The 21,388-nt window shown below is 39.7% G+C and overlaps 1 long non-coding RNA gene across 2 annotated transcripts in view; it reads left to right on the top strand.

The window, feature by feature from the left end:
- The first annotated feature begins 299 nt into the window (after positions 1-299).
- Positions 300-21,388, top strand: part of LOC110367891 — a 32,998-nt gene continuing 11,909 nt past the window's right edge. For both annotated transcript variants that reach the window (XR_004928943.1, XR_004928941.1), the window contains exon 1: positions 300-547. This is a non-coding gene — a long non-coding RNA (uncharacterized LOC110367891). The remainder of the gene's footprint in view (positions 548-21,388) is intronic.

Below are 21,388 nucleotides of genomic sequence, written 5' to 3'. Positions count from 1 at the left end.
GGTTTGTTTCCTGATAAATAGAATCGCTTGGTGAAAGGATCCTTCCTGCATTTATACATATGTTGCGTTTACAGTTATAATAGCTGACATGTCGCAACATAATAACATGAAATAGCTTTCACCGATAAATCTGACAAAACAGATTTCTGTTGACAAAGTTTGGCTAACTGTGCGGCTACGTATCAAACTGCAGACAAACTCACAATCACAAGGCAGAAGGGTAAAAAGAAGCAAAAAAAAAAACAGTGACAGTGCTGTGTGTTTCTCAGCCTTTTCTCCAACTTTACTCCTTTCATTTAGTCCCATAAAGCAGAGTTTTCAGTTGGCTTCAAAGCTCTGTGCCGAGCTCAGTTGGGGGCCTTCAAAGCCCCCTGTCTGTCGGCAGGTTTTAGGCGCAGAGAAAGCTTCTTGTTCTTTAAGGATTTGGCTCACAAATAACGCCCATCCAGGGCCAAGGCAACTATAGCTTGCACCCTGACTGGATGGTAAAGGCGTACTGGTGCATTTCACTGATGTGTTTTGGGGGGCTGTTCCTGCATCTGTCCGAGTGAGTACCTGCTCTGTTTGCTTTTATTTGCCTTCTCTGCTTTGATGTTGTGTGTGTGTTTTTTTTCTCCCCTCCATACTGTCCTCATCTTTGAAATGCTGCCTGCTTACACGAAATCTACCACGAGCACGCTCGCACTAAATGTCATTTCAACGCTATTCATCTAGAAGCAGTTTCTCACCCTCAGCCCTAATTGTCTTTATTACATGATTTAATATTTATATACTGTATAAAAGGAGAACTAAAATCAAAAGTGCAGGGAACTGGCTGTTTGTTCATTTTAAAGAACAAAACCATCTTTGAGTTTCTTTTTAGATACACTTCATAAATATCAGTAAGAATTTCCTCCACTGTGGATTGCACTGATCTTATATTGAGGAAATGTTGGGCTTCAAAGCCTGTTGGATGTGTGTTGAGAACAAGTCATCATTATCATTGTGAGATCTTTTTCCTAAGGATACAAAACTATGGTTTTAGTGTTGCTCTTTAATGCATGTGAAGCAGTGTAATGGTGGCCGGGCTGTTAGTCTTTTTAAATGAGCAGATATCTGATAGGATGCATTAACATTTAATTATGCCTCTGGCCGTGGCTTTTTCTGTCTTCGGGTTAACTCTCGCGCCTCACATCCGAGATCCTAAACGGCGAACTCGTGAAAACAACGCAACGGGATCCTCTGCTATATGCCATAACAAAAAGGGAGGAGATCCGAACCTCCTCTGGCCAATGATGGCAGGAACCATATAGGACGTTTTGACTCTGCGCCTCGCGGACAGATAAACGCAGCTGCGACGCGTTGTAATTTTCTTATTGTTAGAATAACAGCAAATTTCTGCCGACAATTGTCCTGCTGCTCCTGTAATGTAAAGCACAGGCAATAGTAATTTATATACTGATAAATGCATGACATAAATGCTGTAATATTTATTACAATCATAGGCAGTCTGGTAATACTGTAAATGCTGTAAACAGATTATACATTAGACTGCTGAGAAGACGGAGGTTTAAATATATAACCAGCCGCTAAAAACATCAACTTTAATTAATTGCATTAAAGAGAGACACTCATATACTCCCTGTAGTTGATGATGCATTTTCTGTCATTTAGTGAGGAGACTACAAATTTGTTTCTAAAATGAAGAAACAAGTGTAATGAGTTATGGCGTGCATTTTCCCACAAATCATACTGGCATTGATTTGTGTACATGTGTTCTCACTGTTGGAGGTTTGGAGGCATTGTGGTTCTGTAGGTGTTCGACATTTCTGTGTGGAGCTCTCTGTTGCCCAGTCTGTGCATAACGGCAGGCAGTCGCTTCAGAAACAGAAGTGAACCTGAGCAGGAAATGAGTTTGTATTTTTCATGTTTTTCTATTACATTTTGGGGAAGTGTCTCTCTTCGCTCATGTTTATTTGATCAGAGCGAGCAGACAGTCAGTGTTGGGGAAAGGAACTGCCGCCCTGTAAATGGGACTTCTTCAGGTCCCAGGTATGGGCTTTTTGATGAAAATAAACAAACAATACAATTATAAGGCCTACATCCTAATGCTTTACATTTAAAGCTCAACGAAGCTAAAATAGAATAATATCAGACATTTAAAAACCTTATAAACTGATATCACTAGTCATCAGCCGGAGATCAGAATTGGACCGTTTGCCCTTGATCGGTTCTGATCGCCATACAGCAGATCAAATATTGAAAAATCTCAATATTGTTTTCATATTCATCAACTACATAAAAACTGTGAACTCCCACCGTTTTCTGTCCGTAAACACATCAACCAACATACAGCACCTTCATGGATGCACTCTTTTGAATTCAATAAAAATCCAATAAAGGTTAGGGGCATATGCTTTGATGCATGAACTAGGATATTCTGGTAACTCCTTCATTTTCTACTGCCTTAAAAACTAACATTTCTATTTCTATACACTCGTAGCAAAATTTTCCCTTTTACATATTAAAGACCTTAAATAAAGAAAAAGATCTCTGCTGAAGTCTGATCTGCATGGTCACAGGCAGCTGCGGTCTTTGTTTGGAGCAGGCCGAACGAGTGACTCTGTTATCTTAAAATCAGGCAAGTTTGGAAGTCCATTAACAATCATTTTTAGCTTACTTACCTTTCTAAATAAGATGTTTAGAAAAGATTAGGATGATTAAAGCAACATAACTACTACTTATCCATTTTTAATAAACATTAAGGAAACATGTTGTGTCTCTGGTCCGGTTCTTTTGCCATATCGGCTTTTATTTACATGAAAATTTGACATATATGAGAATAAATAAACCAAGTTTATAGATCTGAACAGCAAATAATTTTTCCCATTGTCCCCTTGTCCCCTGTGTTGCACATTGTGTTTTTCCATGATGCAGAGGATCACAGGAATCACAGGCCTTTTTTTTTCCCTCTCTCTCCCTCTTCTGGCTCTTTTTGTCATTCACTTTGGATTGGGGCCGGTGCTAAATGCCTAAATTGTAATTGTAAATTGTAGGCCTGCCCACATGTTAGCTCGCTGGTCACAGCGCCGCTTCAGAAAGCAGCACGGAGCGAGGCTGACGGGACGAGATGGAAACAGGCAGCCATTATAATCAGTCATTCAGCCTTTTGGAGGAGACAGAGAGCATTCGCGGTTCGTTCTAAATTTAAAGGGAACCTCTGTGACCTGCTGGCATTCAGTCGGCCCAAAACCACTCGGCTGCCCTCCCTCCCTCCCCCTTCGCCTTCTTCTGCATTCCCTCATTCCCTGTCAACACATCTCTGCCTCTATTTCTGCCATTCGTTCTGTCCTTTTTCTTCCAACCACACACAACAAAAACATCATTTGTAGATCACTGCAAAAAATTTTTGGGCTAATGAGCTGAATTAGTATCATTTCTAGATTGGATATATTTACCATAGGCATATCAATAAAACTACTGTGTTATCAAACAGATATTGTTTTAGCGTTATTATCATGTTATGTGTTATCTGGTTTCAGTTTACGTTGGACTATGTGGTTTCATTTTGTTCTTCAGTTCCTTATAATATTTATTTGCTTTTTTCTGTCTTCAGTCTTGATAAACTCAACTGACTGAAATGATCAAAATTAGTATAAACTATTTTCAAAATTACAGCATTTAGAAATATACTATATGTTCTTTAGCATTACATTTCGGCAGGTCTCTTTCAATTTTTGACACATTTAAGTCATGTTCAGTATAGTTTTACAACTATCTGTGTTTTCTACAACATATTCTGGAGCATGATAAACATATATTGACATATATATTAAATGGTTTTAAATTTAAACTCAGGTATTAATCCAATTTCAAATTCGTCTTATACATATATTTTTTGTTGGTGCTTCTGGTCTAAAATATTCTCCCTTTTAAAAGTGAGAAAGAAAAGTGAAGCCTAAATCAGTAGCTTCATAGTTTCAAATGCAAACTGCTAACAAACAAAACCGCGAGGAACCATGTTGAAAAGCTCATTGTTTAAAGAAGGAACAATTGTTGATGCTTGCAGAAAACACAGTAAAGTTTCTCTGGAAGTTAGAGTGCTCTAATGGAAAACATAGCTGCAGCATTGTGTGGGACTGTTGTCCTGTCAAATGTTATATGTGTAAATATTCTTTTGGCATTTTTATGACATTCTTCCACTCTCTTTACGACTGAAACCATTTTTTTACAACCTGCAGCAATTTTCATTCAAAGAAAAATCTCTTGTTTTTGGCATTGCCTTCCTACTAAAACATTAACTTGTTTGCTTACATGTATTTTTTCTACATCATACAATGTTTTAGCCCTAAACGTTTAACTAAGGAATTTAATATCACACATTTATCTTTCATATGTCATATTCTTTTTTTTTTCAAATGCACTTTTGCTTCTCTTTCTCTGCTGACTTTTCATGCCACTATTTTGGGTGGTGGGCTGGTTCCTTATCTCTATAATAGTTTGATGGAGTGTGCTTCACAAAATGTACTGCTTCTGACAATTTTGCACAACCTGATTCTCCAATGTGGTACTAAATATTAGAAACAGGTGTATTTTTTATTTATTTTGATATTGTTCATATTTGCTTTGAGACAGATTTAAGTTTTAACGGTGATTGGAGCGTATGTCAACTTTGCATATTACTCAGTGGTCATTTTACTGCAGTAAATTGATTCAAAAAGTGAAACTCGTTATTTGCGCTGAGGGTGATGTATTTCAAACATTTATTTCTGTTGATTGGGATGATTATGAATTACACAAAAATCCAAAAATCCTGTTTTTGACAGTCAGGGCTGCAGCCAAACATACTGGAGAAAAGTTGTGGGGAAGGAAAAGTAATAGTGATACTTGCAGGATCGAGGAAGATCGCTAACTAAAGCTCATCCAATAGTTTGATGAAGATTAACAAAGCGTGGATTGGTGCACTTCAAGAGCCATCACACACAGATGTTTCAACACATTAGCTACAGCTGTTGCATTTCTTCTGTAAGGCCGCCCCTGAACCATAGACGATGTTAGAAGTGTCTTACCTGGTCTGAGGAGAAAGAGGACGGGAGAAGGTCCTCTTTTCAGATGAAAACAAGTATTGTCTTTCATTTGGAAGTCAAGGTCCCAAAGGCTGGATGAAGTCCCTTAAGGTCCAGTGTGAAGTTTCCACAGTCAGAGATGATCTGAGGGGCCATGTCATCTGCTGGTGCTGGTCCGCTGTGTTTCATCAAGTGTTCAGTCAGTGCAGCCAGAAACTTCAGAGCGCTTCATGCTTCCCTCTGCTGACAAGCTTTATGGACGTACTGATCTCATTTTCCAGCAGGACTTGGCTTCTGCCCACACTGCCAAAAGCACCAAGACCTGCTTTAATGACCATGATGTCCCTGCGCTTGATTGGCCAGCAAAACTGGCCTGATCTAAACTCTGCGGCGTCGTCAAGAGAGAGACGCCGGAGCCAACGCCGAAGACAAGCGGAGGCCCGCTGACCAACCAACCTGGGCTTCTTTAACACCTCAGCGGAGCCACAGGTTGAGCACCTCCATGACGCTGCACTCATGTAGAAGGAGCCCTGGCTAGGTGTAGAGTACATAAACGGTGCGGTAAAACAAACATACTTTTCAGTAGAATGAAAGATTTGATTTATTATTGGTCTGATGTAGTATTCTAATTGAACTTTGATTCATTCCCATCACCTGTAAGCCTTAATAATCACCTCAATAAAATAAATAACCACAAGCACTTGAATATATCACTCTGTGTGTCATGAATCTATTTAATGTACACATCTTAAATTGAAGTGCTGGAATTAATTGACTTTTCGTCTGTGTACTGAAATGCACCTGTACATGAGAGCAGATGCTGGTGTTTCATGTGATTAGAGGTGCAATGGGAATGCAAAGATGGCAATGCTGAGGCTGGTTATACACACTGTTCATGATAAAGGACGCGCTGCCAAAAATGTTACTTACACAATAAAGAATCAATGTTATTTGTTATTTTTTTTAGAAATCCATATGTCTGCTCTGAAAGGAGACATCTTCCCCGTTAGCTTAGCAGAGGCTAGATGTCACCAGTACACCTGGAGCAGGCAACGGGTATAAGAAGAAATCCTTCTCATGCTCAAAGATAATTTAGACTCAGTTCTCCTGACCTGTGTGCGTTTGAAGCAGGGGGTGTCGCCACGAACTGAGTCGAAACCCACTAAATTATAGGTGGGCTGCGGCGCTGCCTTGTTATTATTCCCAGGCACAGCCCGTCTCCCTGCTTCACCTTTCCTCTCCCACAAATTTCTGTCTGTCAAAGCACAGTCGGGGGAAATATTGCTCGTGTGTGTCGCCTCTTAAGCAAACTGTGGCTCTCTGCTGCGTTAATCGTATTTCTCCTGGCAAGTTGTTAACTCTGGTATAGGAGCGAGCCGAGGGGGGGAGCGGGGAGCATGGGGGACGCCGTGGAGGAACTTGCAGAAGAGCGAAGGGAACGCGAACAACGGAAGGGAGGATGGTAATTAGTGAAGTTGTGCTGAGGTTTGGATCGTTTGCAGAAGGGTACCTGAATCCTTCACTCCTCTTCTCATCCCTCCACCTTTAAATAATTCAGCAGGAGGGAGGGACGGTCCTTTCTCGCCGAGGAGGTGTCAGCAGGCAGCGAGGGGAGCTTCAGCATCTCCGCACATAAACCCAGATGCCAAATATACATGAATACACCCACACCTGTACACATAGCTGTCAAGGCTGTTTAGTGTGGAGCTAAAGTCTGCTGCACCTTGGAAATAATTAGACAGGCTCCTAACCTCAACATATAGCGTCATCGCTGTGCACCTTCAAATATGTGGTAATGCCATGCATTCATACAAAAACAACGTGGCTGGAATGTGGAAATAATTTAAAGGCGTTGCATTAAAAATAAGGCCAGTGTGATTGTACATGCAGGCATCTGACAGGTCTGGATGTTTCACTGCAGAATATGCGTTTTGCTTCGTGATTAAGCTTTGTGATGTTACTCTATCAAAATTTATGATATTTTACCATCATTAACACAATTAAAGCTTAAGGTTTAGCAAATTATAATAACATTTCAGGAGTTTTATTTAGGTTTCGTTCAAAGGCAGGAATCTAAATTTTTCGGATTATATTAAGAAGTTGCTTCTTTTTAACCCATCGTCAAAGCATCAATTGAGAAGTAAATTGACCCTTGCAGCTGAGTGAGAGCGTTTCTTTGCCCATTTTACTAGTAAAGGGTGGACCATTTTTTGGTCCTCGCGTTTTTTCTGGGCTAGGGGTTAGATTTAGGACTAGGGTGTCAGGTTTAGGGTCATGGTTAGTCCATAGTGATGGTTGAAAATGAATGGAAGTCAAGGCATGGTCCTCAGTACGTATTTAAAACAAAGAAATGTGTGTGTGTGTGTGTGTGTGTGTGTGTGTGATTGAGAGACAGTGTGTGTGTGTGTGGAGGGGGAGTGCTGGGAATCAATACTATTTGTCCACATGCATCAAAAGTCTTTAATTTTTCTTATATTTTGGAGACACTTTTTCAGCCCATACCTGTCTAGGGTGTACCCCAGTGACCCCTTTAGATAGGCACGGTAGGGTCAGATACGACATGTTGTCATTTATTAGGACCATGGTTTGATGGGAAAAATGTCTCACCTCCTTTGAAATTTACCGACACCATAGCGCAGTCAGTCCCACCAGATTGTTTGTCTAAGCGAACACGACAGAAGTATTAAGAACAAGGAAGAAAGAAAAGAATAAAAAACAATGAAAAGTCACTTTTACACTCATAAACAATGGAGGATCTTTGAGGATCGAACTGTCTTTCAAATGCATAAAAAGCACAAAAAAAGGACGAAATGCAAGAACGATGAGCTTAAAAACGATATTTTAAACGATAAAAACCGTGAGAACAGCTGTTGGGAATATTTTCTGATATTCCTGGCGAGGGATCAGCTGCAGTCAATTTTTGATTTTGGGGAAGAAAACAACAAAAACAGCCAAAATGAATGTAAACTTCCTATTGTGACATCGCTGGATGCTGCTATCTCCAACAGAAACAGCATCTCCTGTGTTTCCAAAACTGATCCAGCTGGTCCAGCTTTAACGTTAGCACTAAAGATGCACAGATTAGGCTTTAGTGGCCCATCCTGATTTCTGATTTTATTTGAGCTTTGTTTCCAGTGCAGTTTTGCGAAATACAGCAATTTTGTTATGACCAAAAAATATATAAAACTCTTCCTAGTGCAAAAAGTTTTTATCAAAAAAAACATGTGAAATTGGTGCTTTTCTATTAAGGTAATTTAGTTTCAGAATTACAATTTGATGGTCAACGGTAACACGGTTATAGAGAGATTAACCTCATTTATGATTTAAAGAATAAGCCTGTAATCTTGTCTGAGAGTTAATAAACTAAAAAAAAAGTAAATCTAAGTACATGCTGTTAGTTGACGAATTCATAAACTGAAAATGGAGAATGTCTTAAAGCATTTTGATATAGACCTGCCTACTGCAGATCAGAATCATATCATGAAACAAATGCCAAATCTGATCTCAGGCCAGTTGACTAGCGCTTTATTACCAAGTCCTGTAGCATCAAACTGTGCTATCAACAGGGCCAATGCATTGTTTCATAGGGTGACATCCAATTTCATCACATTTAACTTTCTGTGAGATCTTGTACAACACAGATTTCCCCGCTCTGCTCAGCTGCTCCCGGCCCCTTCCTGTCTTCTCCCTACTTCCAGCACTGTCTTTTTATTTTTTTTGTCCCGGTAAATATAGCCACCATCGACACTTTTTTTGACTGCTTGTCAACATGGAATCTGCTGCTACTTCAATAATCTCAGTGGCAATTTTGCACTAGACAAATATCTAATAATAGCCAGGCTGTTAGATAGGAGGTTCTTACTGGAGTTCAGACATGCAATGAGCATGTTTCGTTCTGTGACACTGTCAAAAAAAAAAAAAAAAAAACTTGAATGCTGAGATAATAAAATAGGTTCCCTAAAAATATTTGGAATAATAAAAAGGGAATTTAAAAAAATTGCTCCAATAAGCGTGTCGACCAGCATGCGTGACACCAATTCTCCTTGTGTTGTTGTTTTGCTGCAGACTGACCTCGCCGGGTTGTGAGGGAGAAAATATGGATGCAAAATTTCCCCTTTAACACAAGTCCTTGCAAAAGTATTCAAATCCTTAGAGTTATTTTTACATTTTGTTGCATTACAACTCAGACTTCTGTAATTTTTAACTGGGTTTCATATCACAGAGCAACAAAAAGCAGCGCAGCATTTTGGAGTGCAAAGGGGAAAAAAAAAAATCCACCTTTCTTTTTAAACCTTGATGTGAAAATCTCTAGACAGTGGTGTATGTATACGCACCCCCTCTTTTTAATCTGATGCCCCTAAATAAAATCTGATTGCAAAAATAAAACGATTCAGAAGTCAGTCAGTGTGAGGTTTAATGTCAGTAAATGCAGCTGTTCAGCTAAGGCCTCAGAGGTTTATTAGATAACATTAGAAAACAAAGAAAGACGTTATTTGTAAGAAAGTTGAAAAGCGTGAGTTCTTTTCTTTCCACTTCAAACGTAAGGCTGAATTTGTGTCAAATATAAATCCCGTTGATCCTCGTAGTTGTAACGTGACCAAAATGCGAGACAGTTTAAGGTGTATTGCTACTTTCGTGCACCACTGGATGTTTACATTTCCCTTACCTACTAAAACAGTTAAAGAACAGGACGTCTAGTGTGTCCTCACACATCAGCTTCATATAAATTCAGTTTCATCCTCCACAGCATTTTTTTTCTTTTTACACACGCTGTAATAATTATATATATATTGATCGGATTCATACAGTTCATCGGCGCAGGACTATAACAACTAACTAATTATGAAGCCGAGATGACAACAGGGCAGGCGGTGATGTGGTGGAATAGATTGTTATATTATTAATACTGAGGGGACATTTCCCGTGTCATCAGAGAGCAGAATATAACCCACATGGCTTTGTAGCCACAGCCCAGACGAGGCTGCCTTTATGCATAATTCATATTTCATATCATCATGGTGATCATGTGCAGCGACTGTTTGCTTTCCCAGCGGGAGGGCTGCTTGGTTTTAGTGGGAATGTGAGCAATGCAGGTGTTAGTTGTGCTACGGGGAACATAAATAGGTTTACAGAAACGCATCACGGGAACACGTTTTCTACATGGGAACTGAATAAATGATCCCCGTGAGGTAATTTAATATATTTTAGGTCTAAGGTTAGGATTGGGTCAAAGTGGTGTTCAGAAAATCAGCGGCATTCAAAGCAGTTTCTATCGTGCTGACACAAATGCAACAAGGTCAGTGTATAGACAGATGAATGTGGCTGCAAGAGAGGAAAAACAAAATGTAGAAAATCTACAATCTGACGACTTTTAATTTTTCCTTTGTGTCTAAAAAGATTTTACTGAATAGCGTACAAGTGAATACATCGGGGTTTGATATACACAGAGCTATAAACATCTACTGCTGCCCTCAGGGCCCCCAAGGCCAGAAAAAGGCCCCAAAAAAAGCTTGACTTCTGTTCAGGATTGTCACATCTCCGGTAGTTTACATTTTTTTAACACTCTGACTAGTTTACCTCAGCAGCTTATTACCATAAATCCATTTCCTGACTTAAAGAAATTAATGCTTATCTGTCTTGAAAGGCATGTTTTCCTCATTTTGAAGAGCAGCTTAGAGAAATAAGGCTCTGTGTCACATCAGATTTCGACCTAAGTGAAACAGGAAGTCATGGGTGACTGACTAAAAGTTCCTAGACTCTCGGATCAACCTAAAAACTAAAGTACAAAAGACAAAAATACTTCAGTTACATTTATTACATAGAATGACTATACTTTTCCCTAAGACATGTGTCTTACCTTAAAATTAGCTTTTTTTTAAAAAAAAATAATAATAATTTGGTGTGCTATTAATCTAAAAGATTAATTTTAAGGCCTTCAGACATTTTTAAATCAAGAATATTAATTATTCCGCTGAACCTTTCATTTTCTTAAATGTTAAAGTTTTTGTCCAGATACATTTTTTATTTTATTTTATCTTGCTATTAAGCTGATCCAATCAGGTTTTACCTATAGCTGCCCAAACATTTTTATTTTATTTCTGTTGAAGAAAGAACTGTGAATTTTCTTTTTGCACAACATTTTCCTTACGCTGTCATTTGTTTCCTGTGCTGCATTCTCACCATCCTGGATGAGCTTGAATCGATCCAGCTGCTGCTCTTAAGGAGTTTGCTTCTCACTGGTACACACACACACACCCACACACACACACACGTACATTCTTGTTTTATGTACATAGTGAGAACCGTGCCTTGACTTTTATACATTTCCATTCATTTTCAAGCCTTTCTATGGCCTAACCATAACCCTAAATCTAATTGACACCTTAGTCCTCAACCTGACCCAGAAACAAAGTGACGTCTGAAAAACGGTCCTCACTTTACTTGTAAAATGAGCAAAAATGTTTTCAGCTGCAAGAACAAGAACATACACAAGTATTATTCTAGCACAGTCTTGAAATGTCTCACTTTTTATGGGTAAGACAGAGTGGAATAATTAATTACCCACACACACGCGCGTGTGTACACACACACGCGCACACACACACACACACACACATGTATCCCACATTCGCACATGAAACACTAACACTCTGTATGTATTTGTGCAGTGTTGAGGAGAAGTGTGAAGTTACTCATACTTAGTATTCCCAAGGTGTCTCGCAGACAGATATTGCAAAGTGTGTGTGTGTGTTTGTGTGTGTGTGTGTGTGTTTTGTGCATGGCCATGTGTGAAGGCTGGAATACAGAATGGTATTGATTAAACGCAGCAGGGGGTGAGAGTGTGAGCGCTGCAGATTGCTCGCTCACCTGCCACTCTGCAGACACACACACACACACAGCCATAACAAACATCAAACTGGCCGCTGGCTTCATTAGAAAGAGCCTGGCTGGCTTTCGATATGATGAATAAAATAAATCAAGGAATTTTAATTCAGCTTTGAGGAGTGCAATATCAGGTTTGCATTGAAATTATGTTCTGCTGTCTTTTTTTTTTTTTTTTTTTGTTCTCCCTTGAATGCTTCAGTGTTCGACGGGTATATTCTTACAAAAAAAAAATTTTAAAGTACATTTTACTGCCAATGCCTACAAATGTTTGTTTTTACAGCTTAAATTGGCTGAGTTAAGACTGCAGAGGCTATTTTAGAGACGAGTGACACTTCTTTGAAAGATATGGCTAAAACTGAACAAAAGCTTCGTGTTTTGTAACCCACTCAGACATTATTTTAACCAGCACTTATTTTGGGAGTCATCCCTGCGGAGTCCAAACATCAGGAACTGAGAGGAATTTCCTGTTTGCGGCTGACATCAGACATCAGTTCACTGAGCAGAAAACAACTGAATGATGATGACTATCTCTCGTCAACATCTTTATTTTTTTCCTTGATGCTTTTTACCAATGTTTTAACAAATGCATCTTCGGTGTGACAAAAAAACAGGTATTGGTTCTTCAGTATAATATAGTCATTATGCCTCTGCTTCAATAACCTGGTATTAGCCTGCCCAATATGATCAAAGAAGAAGACAAATAAAGAAATGTGCACAGATGTTTTCCCCTGACACTGCTGGCATACATAAGTAGTAGAAATGGACAGTCATGGGATTGGTGCCTTCATTTCTGGGCCCAACGTTCTCACCTGTAAGTACCTGATGAACATCCTAAATACGTCTTCATGGTTTAAGAACATGCAACAACCACGTCTTGTTAGCAATAAAAGGGAAAGATTATTACAATGCACTGACTCCCTAATTGTGTAGAGGAAGTAAAAGGACAGAACATTTTGTTTAATTTGTTTTATATATGATAATCTGAGAACTTTAGGATACATTTGTGTTTAGCCTCATTTCCAACGATACCCTTCAATGAAAACCAAAGCAACCAGCTTCCTTTAGAGTTCATGGACTTGGTGAAGGGAGTCCAGCTTTTCTCTGGAGGCCTCAGAGGCTTACTTGAGAATATAATGGGACCAACAGCATCATGAAAACCAAGGAGCACAGCTGACAGATCAACAGCAGGGGTGGTTCTAGACAGGGGCCAACAGGGGCCTGTGCCCCTCTGGAACCAGTAAGGAGTAACTGCAGAGCTGTGTGGGCGTTCCGACTGGGCGGTCCTTCTGCGCACAGACATGTATACGTAGACGCCGCGTTGTCGGGTGGGAGGCGTTCCGACAGAGCGGCCATCTTAGGTCAGACCAAGCTGCAGTCAGACACAATACAAGTCAATTCAGGAAAATGTACTTTATGTTTTCAGACACTGAATCCGGTGAATTCTCACCCGTTTTCCAGATAAATCAACTGACTGAAAACGTCACCCCTTTAGGGGCTACATAGGACCAATTGATTGAATTATTATTATTGTCTAACTTAATAAATTATTTCAAATTTGTATTGAAAGTAAGCAAACTTCCAGAGCTCCGTCCGAGGATGCCCGATTTTTGCTCCGCTTATGGGTGCGCAAATAAAAGGACACTAGGACACTTGTTTTTTATTAAACAAACCATACATTGAAAAATATTGCAGAGTTACACAAAAGCATCCGAACCTTTCGTCCGTTGTAAGGCAGGTGACAGTCCGGATTTTGAATGCCCCACACTCATATCTGTCCTTCTATTTCAGGCTTTATGCTAGGAAGCGGATTTTTTTTTCCAACTTTGCCTGGCTCCATGCAGAAAAATGTCCAATCGCCTACTCGCACGGATCTGGTTTTTACCTGGGATTACATGTAATTAATACGCTACACTGCAGCTGTGTGACAGAAGATGCGCTGTCAACCCTGCCTCTGTATGCTTTCTTTTTTTTTTTCTACAGTCGCTGGTAAATTTCGTGAGTTTTTTTTTTTTTTTTTTTAGCTTTATTTTTGAACGTGCAGTCGCATATTTGGGGTGTTTCTCCAGTAGAAGCCCTTATCCTGACAGGACAGAATTCTATCGTAGGCTACTACATATAATAGTCATAATAGTCCTCGCGCTGTTGCTTTCTCCTGACACCGCGAGCCGGTTAATATCTGTCTGCATACAACGCCGTTATTATTACAAATCACATGTGGTCCCTAGGTAAAACTAATACCCTGAGATAGGGATTTTTTTCGTCGGGACGGATTTTTTCAGCGGGACGGACATTTTTCGTCCGTCCCGCTGAATGAAGGAGATGGAAGGAAAAAATATATGTATTGAAGTGGGCAAATCAACGAACCAATCAGCGTTTGCGTGTGGGCGTTCCGACAGTGGGGGCGTTCCGACAGTGGGGGCGTTCCGACAGTGGGGGCGTTCTTACGCTCTGCAGTTATACCCTTCTCTCTGGAACTGGTCCTGGCCTCTATTATGGCCCCTGTACTAAAAATATGATATTAAATTTCTTAGTATGATAAATGCTGACAAAGATACCGTGATTGACTGGTCATTTGGATCAGTTGTGTTTTTTTCGTTCATGTTTTTACCCAATAATAAAGTAACAAAATAATAAAAAAAATAAATATAAAAAAATAACAACAATTAAAAACTAAGCTGTTTCACGTTAAGCTCTCGCTGTATTGAGAACAGATCAGCCACAAATGGCTCTTTGGCTTACTTACTATATTAAACGATGAAATGTTGACCTGTTAAGTACCCCCCCCCCCCCCCCCCCCCTGAATTCTTTTGTTCTGTGCCCCTGTGAAAAAACACTGGCCCCACTCTGGCCCCCCTGCTAAATTTGGTCTAGAACCCCCAATGATCAACAGTAAAAAAAAAAAAAAAGGTAGAAAATCTCCTAGAGTACTGTTCGATCCTTTATCCCTACCTACAAAGCAAAAAGAATGAGGCAAAGGTGAAAATCTGCAAAAACATAGAAGTCAGATGTCAGATGACAGCATTAATCCCGGAAAGCAGCTGAGAAAACCTACGGTAACCATGAAGGAGCTTCATTGGTTCAATTGTTCCACCGACAGCACATCTACGAGATGTGCACCACCAATCTGAACTTTATGGCCAGGGGTAAGGAGGAAGTCAGTGCTTAAGAAACTCAATCACAAATGCACAAATGTTACGGTTCTCCACAAGTCGTGTAGTGGACACAGCACACATGTAAAATAGGGGCTTCTAGTCACATGGGGCCAAAATGAATCTCTCTGCTTACATGCAAAGCAGCAATTGAGGCAGAAAGCTTCAGAACCCTGAAGACATTTTTCTCATTGTGAGACACAGTGGTCACAGCATCATGTTGTGGGGATGCTGGGAATTTCCTCAGCAGGGATAGGAAAGGAGCCGGGAGCTGATGGGAGATGGACGGAGCTAAAAACAGAAAGGAGACCCGTCAGAGGCTATTCTCCAAGGCAAGATTTGAAAAAAAAAAAAACGTCAGTCTATACATGTGCTGGTAGAGATAGGTGCCAAAAAAAACTTGCAGTTGTAAATGCAGCATACTTCCACTTTACAATTACACTCCAATTTGTGTTAGTGTTTCATAGTATCCCAATAAAATACATCCATGTTTGTGCTTGTAATCTGACAGTGGTGTGAATACTTTTGTGAGGCGCTGAAAGGTCTGGACTCACTGAACACGTTTGTCTTTATGATTTAAGAACTTGCAATAGTATTGTCTGTACTTGTTGCAAACTAGAATCTGCTTTTGTATTATTATATGCAGTGGGTAACTCATTGTGTAAAGTGATTTTCTTCTCAACTGCGCCACATTAAAACAACAAAACAAAAAAATTAATACTTCAAATTTGGTAAATAATGTAATATATTTGTGTGAATCAGTAAACTGCACTTTGCAGAACCAAAAAAGGTGCTAAATAAATGCAGATCTTTAATTAATGGTGACGTTAAGCTGTAAACTGTGTTGCCACTGTGCTCTAAACCTATCACTGAATAATAATGTGACATCAAGCTTTTGCTATTAACAGAGGGACACGTCAAGGGCACTGATACGGAGAGGGCAAGGACGCTCTAAGATCAATCATCTCATGATGAGATCCACCAACCGTAAGACAATCATGGCCGTTCCCTGCCTTTTTGGCCTTTATTAACCCAACGTTAACAAGCGTCATAAATAGGTGCCTCTCACTAACCATGTATAATTAGCATAACAGTTTACACACAGAGCTGAGAAAGTCCATTAAATGAGGATTTGGATGTGTCTCGTTCCTCTTTAACATAAGTGATTTCCTTTCTCTGTCTGCAAGTACAAAATGCAGTGAAAATACATAAAGATTTAGAAATGAACAAATAAACCCATTTCTCCCTGTTCCAATTCCTACATTTATTTTTACCAGTCCTATTTCATTGCGAAATGTTCTCCATTACATGCATGGAATGGCCTTTTCCCGTTGTTCTGTTTATAATGCCGAAGGTGAAGGTTTATTTCTTTCTGCTAGATAAATAGTACAGAGCTTACACTCAGTATCCTTTACAGTCCATCAGCGGCAAACAGTTTGGTTCATGAATGTATTTATTTATTATTTGTGACTCTTGACACTAATTATGACATTACAGTCTGCGGGTAAATCAGGATTGATGGCATGTTCAGAAGCAGCAGCCTTCGGTAGATCGCTGCACTCTGATTATTATCATCATCCAGCTTCATCCAACCTTCGGTAACGATGCCGCTCACTCTGACTCTGATGCACCCCTTGTTTACGGAGCCTCTCCTTGAGCTCCGCACAGTAAATTGCCGGAGCCCATTTGCAGGAACCCCCAAACCCCCCCTCCCCAACTCCAAATGTCGCAGCTCCAATTCAGGACATTTATAAGAAAAGGGGGAGAAAAAAAACAGGCTGTATGTTGCGAGTCACATTTGTATTCTTCACCATTATTATCTCTCACTGTCTCTCTGTCCATCCAGAGCCGTCTTTTCTTTTCTTCCTTCCTACTTTCCTCTCCTTCTCTCTCTTGCTCCCTCTTTCCACACCGCTAGTTTTTAATCACTGCTGTAATTGGCAACTCCCTGCTGTGCTTGTGCACATACATGCATTCACACACGTACACACACGTACACACACACACTTCTGCTCTTTCTAGCTGCTGCAAATCCCTCTGGCAATGTATGTGAGTGTTGGGGGTGGGGGGTGGGTGGGGGGGTGTAGGAGATATGGGGAGATAAGGATAATGAAAGAAGGAGAGTTTCAGAACTGCAGGCCAACCCAACAATCTGTCTGCACTGAAGCACTGTGTGGAAGTGGAGCTGTGCGGCCAAACTGTAATTATGGAAGGGGGGGGGGGGGGGCATGTTTTAGGACTTATTAATGAGCGCCACATTGTGATGAAGTTACTGAGAAAGCTAATGTATCTTGGTCTATTCAATAAACAGCCAGTGTTAAAGTGTGGACCCTATTAGACATTATAGTTGTGTTGGTATGTCACAAAGAAACAGCACTCCTGGTCTTTTTTCCAAGCAGACCTTTCCTGGTTGAAGGTGCATAAACTTTGCACATTGTTCCTTACAGCTCTGACAGACGCGTCGAGACAGTACCTGTGTCTGGTTTTTGTTGGCTTGTAGAATACAGTGAGGCAGCTCAAAGTCTCAAATTTAGTGAAAACTACTAGAAAACAACTAGAAAAATAAGTCTAGTGGTAATGCCAAAGACCTCTACTGGGGTCTTTGGCATTACCGTAAATTCTCAGATCCACTCATTAAAATGAATCAAGGCAAGTTGGTCAACAAATCAGTTGCCGGATAGATACCTTTTCTTTGGCACAAACGGTCTTTAAAGTCTGAAGGTTGTAGGGATCCTTTTTTATGCACTTTGATCTTTGGCTTTCCATAGATTTTCAGTTGGATATAAGTCAGGTAATAGACTAGGCTGTTCTAGCATTCTTTAAAACCAATCAAGAGTTTCCTTTGCTTTGTGTTTGAGTCTATTGTCTTACTTGGAAAGCCACGCTTGTTTTCTACCCTGGTTCTCAGTGAGAATGTCTTGTATATTTTTTCATTCATCCTTCCTTCAGTCACATGAACTCTGCTGCTACTTTATGATGTAAGACAACCCACACCATGATATTCCCGCCTGCAAACTTCACTTTTGGCATGTCATGTTCTTTCTATTACTGGATTATGTCTCCGATGGCGCTCACTGGCTCATTTAGTAGTTTAGAAAGGCCATCTGCTCCCATTGCCATTAGTATGTTTGACAATATTAAGACTTTTCTGGGAAGGTGTTTTTGCTTTTACCAATCGTGCCAATCTGTGAACTCTTTCTATAAGCCTTCAGTTCTTACCAAACCAGCTGAATGGTTTGCACAAAGTAGCAGGAATGCTTTCTAAATACCGGCAGATTTGTGTTTTCTTGTCTTTATGCTTTTTTCATATACCTTTCTTTATTTGTTCAATACTCATTCACTGTGTCAGAAATCTGACTTTTAATTTGACCACATTTATTCAGTGGGGGTACATTTCCCACATTAATAGTTAATGGGGCCATACTTTTTGGCACTCCTGACGATTGAAACACGCAGATAAATGAAATAAATGACTTGACTTCCATAGACTTCATTTATTAATTTAATATCGTCTTTTACAGTCCCTCCACCCATCCATCCATTTTCTACACCTGCTTTTCAGTGCAGGCTCACTGCGGGGCTGGTGCCTATCTCCAGCAGTGGATGGGCGAGATGCGGGGCACACCCTGGACAGTTTTACAGTTCAGTATACTGAGCTGTAACACGGTCAGTATATTGACGGATTTAAGTAATGTTTTAAGTTATAAATTGAGAGCGTTTATGTACTTTTAATTGGTACTTTCCTGGGGTATAAATATGACATGATGGACTTCGGCCTTTTACTCTTAGCCACCCTTCAAAAATAAAACAAGAAAATGTTCCATTCAACTAAAGCAGGATTTCGCTACATGAAAGCAGCAGCTTCCCTAAACTTGCCCATTGTTTACAGTCAGAGCAATAATTAAGAAGGTTTACATGACCTAAACTTGACAAGCAGCACTTGACAAGGACCCAAGTTTATCTTGCCACCTTCATGGTGGCAATGAGCAGAATGACGAGGGACATAACAGATTCCCTAAGCTCAATGTTGTCTTCAGTCCCCCATCTCCATAAGAAATCATCAGACACTATCTATTTGCCGTTTTGAAGTTATTTGAGCGATATGCCATAAAAACCCTTTTCTGTCCTACCATTACAAATGTGAGCATGTGGAGTTTACTAAGCTCTAGTGAGGCTTTAACTGGAACCATGGAATTAGCACAACTACATAAAAAGCATTTAATTTTTACATCTTTTGTTCCCTCACTCCTTCTCTACTTCACTTGTTATCCTTTTATGTCCCAATGGGAGTACGTCTGTGTTGGTGCATGTAAACTTGAGTCTAAAAGTATTCATACTGCCGGTAGGCTAAGATTTAAATTTATTGTTATTCAACCAAGAAGTTTGTTTGTTTCAGTAAATAAGGCAGGCAGCTCTAAAAACATAATAAAACAAGATGAAAGGAGTATAGGTTTGGAAAACAAGTTACTTGCTTTTATTTATGTTTTAGGAAAAAATGGCATTTTGAAAATTACCTAACCAATCTCAACAATCAATGGAAACATCTTCATTGACATTATAGCCATCAACCTCTGTTGCTGATCAGCTTGCTGCATGTTTCCACTGGTATTTTGACAATTTATCTTCAGAGATGAATTTTAATTATTGGAGGTGGGAAGGCCTCCCTGCCATCACAATAATCTTAAACTCGCTTCAGAGGTTCTCTGTCAGCTTCAAATCAAGAATCACATTATTACTTCTAGTCAGTCGGTAAAATTACAGTAAGTGCTAACACTTAATCTGTCAGGGGTAGAAATAATGTTGGTCTTAGTGATGTCCTGTGGATCTAAGAAGCAGCTGAGATGGTGTGCTATAATTTTCTGTGAATTCATGATCCTGGGGGGGGGTTTGTGGTGCATTGTATGGGCTTAAATTGCCTCTTTGTTTCAGTCCCATTAAGTCCTTTGGCTTATACCTGGCACATGATAAATTAAGTTCTGGGTAATTATATGAATTAACTATTTCAGTAAAATGATTCCACTCTCTTTTCAAACTAATGTGCCAGTTTATTTCCTAAAATTACGTACATTTCCATGGTGGTCGGTACCTTGAAGGATCAATCATAGATCTTTCTCCAGAACATAATGTAGAACAGCATTTATTTCAACCACAAAAACAAGGTTTGTTTTTTAGTGTAGGAATAATATGCGCTCTGATTTCGTTAGACACACCCAGAATGTTGTGTATACAGTATCTGCCAATTGTTTTGGCACCCCTGGTTGAGATGTGTAACAATGCTTAACATGAATTAACCTTTTTTTTTCTTCCAATAATCCAACCTTTGATTGGATTTTTAAACATTTGATCATGATTATAAATCATCAATATTGAAAATAACCATGAACACCGATATTTTTTTTTCAACAAAATCCATTGATGGGACAGTTATTGTTAGCCCTTAAAATTCTTTAAGTAAATACATGTAGAGGGGTTTTTGTTATTTACTTATGCTTTACTTGCTCTTGACTATGGCAAAGAGTTGCATCTTGTGCAGTTTGCTAAACCTTTTTGGGACTTTAACCAGAACTGTGCCCCTTGGTCAGATAAGAACAAATTGAGCTCTTCAGCAAAAAAAACAAAACAAAACACTCCAAGTGGATCAGCTGTAAAACATAGGATGAGTTTGTGAAAAACCACCTCATACCCACTGTTAAGTGTGGTGGAGGAACTGTGATTTTGGATTTTGAATAAATTTGATGCCCTGCAAGGTAGTTTGCACATGGGTCACAAAATCGACCTTCTCCTGTGGCAATTCAGTCCCAAGACATAAATCTCATGAGAAACATATGGGTGAGATTAAAAGGAGAAAGCATGAATGAACTCTGGATGTTCCAGAGAGACAGTGCAATGAGGGATGGTCCAAGAGTACTTCCTGTGGGTGAAATATTAGAGAAGACTTGAAGCTGTCCTGTCCTCTGGGTTATACAAGGCACTGAAACCAGGAGTACCAATAATTCTGCCACCTGTTATCTTGTTAAAATATTTCACTTCTTGTGTTTGTTTTTCTTATTTTTTTTTTTGATTATATGTACTTACAGGATGTGATTTTTTTTTCAAATTTTGAAATCATGCAGCTGCAATGGAAGATACATTCCTGTACCTGTAAGTGCTGTGCTCACATTGTGACGCTATATGTAACATTCTTTTTTCTACTGAGGCCTTCCTCTACTTCTCATAAACATGAACGTGGTTCGTGCCATGCGACTGTCAGCCATGTTCAAAGTATACAGTGAAAGCAGCGGAGCTACAATGAACAGCTAACAGCTAAGC

This window comes from Fundulus heteroclitus, chromosome 3 (genome assembly GCF_011125445.2).
Source record: "Fundulus heteroclitus isolate FHET01 chromosome 3, MU-UCD_Fhet_4.1, whole genome shotgun sequence".
Taxonomy (NCBI): domain Eukaryota; kingdom Metazoa; phylum Chordata; class Actinopteri; order Cyprinodontiformes; family Fundulidae; genus Fundulus; species Fundulus heteroclitus.
Note: the sequence above shows the minus strand (reverse complement) of the source record. Positions and strands in the feature narration are given on the sequence as shown.